Genomic DNA, 2,493 nt, shown 5'->3' with positions numbered 1-2,493 from the left:
AAGGCTTTTAAGTTGAGTTTCCCTTCTGTTGAGTTTCCTAGAACTTCATTGTCGCTGCGTGTGGTTCAGATCGCCGCTGCTGCTTGGGGCTGACTGCCGGGCTGCCGCCGAACCGGTTCGGAGACCGCCGTTGTTTCGGTTCAGCCATTCCTTTGGTTCGGTAAGCGTTTCGATCTGAAAGCCCTCTATTTACTGCTCTATTATACATTGAGGAGTTGTAGCATTTGTTGTTATGAGAGTTAATCTCGGTTATTATATATTACGATTAGAGTCGTTGTGGTTGCTGAGGAAACGGTTTGGAGCTGAGGTTTTGGTAGTCGGAATTTTGATTGTTGATTTCGGGTCGAGGCGGAAAGGACGCTGTGATGCCTTCGAGTTATGGAATTTGCATTTTGAGGTAGGGGCGCTTTCCAAAAACTATGTTTTATGTATTGGAATTATTACATATGGATACTGATGTGAGATATTGTGTATTTGGCGATTGTATCTGCCTTATGTATTATTTGATTGACTCGAATGATTATGGATGTTGGCTTGGCTGAATTGTTGTGTGGCTTGTGAAATGTAATATTTGAAGTTGATTCTTTAAATATAGTTTAATCCGTTGAGGATTCGTTTGAATTGAGTCAATTATTTTGATGATGTGAAAGATAGAATGCTCTTGAAATCTAGCCTGGGTTGCTTTAATTGCTCTGGTTTTGATAAATGATTTATTGCTGAACCGATTCTTTAAAGCTTTATAAATGAGTTAAATCGGTTGATATTGAGTTGATTTTTGAAATGGTTTCCTTAAGGTATGCCATTGAGGCGACTGTTGGATTTAGCTTGCTTTTGAATTGATTTCTGGTTTTGAGCTGTTGAAAAGGAATGAGAAACGGTTTAGTTGGGACCCAAACCGGGTGGCAAAAGTCCAAGTTTTAGGGGAGGTGCTGCCGAAATTTCTATAAAATCCGAGTCTTTATTGAAATGTTGTTTGGAGAATGATGAGTTAAAGACTTCTACTATTTTATTTAAATTATCAAGAAAAGGATGATTCATGCTTTTGAAATGAGTTAGTAAAAGGGGAAATTGTAATTTAGTCTTTTGCTTCTTAAGAAAGGCATTGTATCTCTTTCAAGAGAAAGTTATTTAGGTGAAACTTGTGTTTTAAAGCTGTTTGAACGTGAAAAGGGTTTATGCCTTTGAATTTGACTTGGGAGTTTCAATTAAAGAAGTTTCAATGGCTTTGAAAGAACCTGAATGTCTATTGACAAGTTTCATTCTAAAATGTTTGAGAAAGGTTTTAAGTGCTCCTTGAATTCTGAACTTTTGCAAGACTAAAACAATTTTGAACAGTCGAAATGCTTTAGAATTTATCATGGGGGTTGAAGCTGGTTTTACCTAGGTAAAGGAAACGGCTTTGAAAGAAGTAAATGATTACGTGACTCGGTTTGGCTTAGATCCTATTTGCTTACTCAAATCAGAAAGCCAATGTTTTAATGATTTTAAATGAATTTGGCGAAATGAGTTATGTTATTCTCCCCTAAAGACTTGGGACTCTGCCGAGCAACTTTTGTTATGAAATCCCATTGTTGTATGGGTGATTTTGAATATTTTGAAATAAATCCTTAACTTGCCATGGTTTTGGAAGTTTTGGAAAGAGAATGCCGAAAGTGGCTTTGTTTTAAAAAGGGAACTCACTTTGAGTAAATTTGGCTTATGAGCCTGAGATGATTTGAGAAACGAGATTTCTAAAACCAAGGCTGAAAAGAGTTGAAACTTGATTTCAAAGTGAAATGAATTGAGAAAATGATTTATGGCTTAAATGCCGATTTCATAAATCTGATGATTTTGAATGGTGGAAGTGCTGTTTTATTATGAGCCGGAATGGCTATGTATGATTATGAATATTGACTGGTTTTGGATTGAACCGTGAGCCGGAATGGCTGTGTGTGATTATCAATATTGATTGGTTCTGGATTGAACCGTGAGCCAGAATGGCTGTGTATGATATGAATATTGGCTGGTTCTGGAATGAACCGTGAGCCGGATGGCTGAGATGGATGTTGATCCATGGATGAGATTGATTGCATGTTTATGCTGAATCATTGATAAATGTGAATGTTGCTCTTCCACTATCTGAGATACGAGTTTCCCTGGGTAGTAGCAGTGGCTAACCACCACGTGCTCCAGGTTGAGACTTGATACTCTGTTGACCCTATGTCGTAAGTGTGGCCGGGCACTGTGAAAGCCCCGGATGAGCTCGCCCCCATAAATATTCACCAGTGACGGTGATGGATAAATATTCACCAGTGAGGGTGATGGATATGGATCATGATTATGATCAAGTTTATGATGAGTATAACTCGAGTTGGGGATGCACGACAGAGGGACAGTCCAATGGTTAGCTATCAGGACTTGTCGGGTTGGCTCTATAACCGACAGATGATATCATCAGCCACTAGGGACAGGCATGCATCATATGCATTTGTGTGACATTGGTTGGGTGTGCAT

This window comes from Arachis ipaensis, chromosome B7, assembly GCF_059453495.1.
Source record: "Arachis ipaensis isolate K30076 ecotype BB chromosome B7, ASM5945349v1, whole genome shotgun sequence".
In the NCBI taxonomy this organism is placed as follows: Eukaryota; Viridiplantae; Streptophyta; class Magnoliopsida; order Fabales; family Fabaceae; genus Arachis; species Arachis ipaensis.
The sequence above is the reverse complement of the archived record's forward strand: the minus strand, read 5'-3'. Positions refer to the sequence as shown.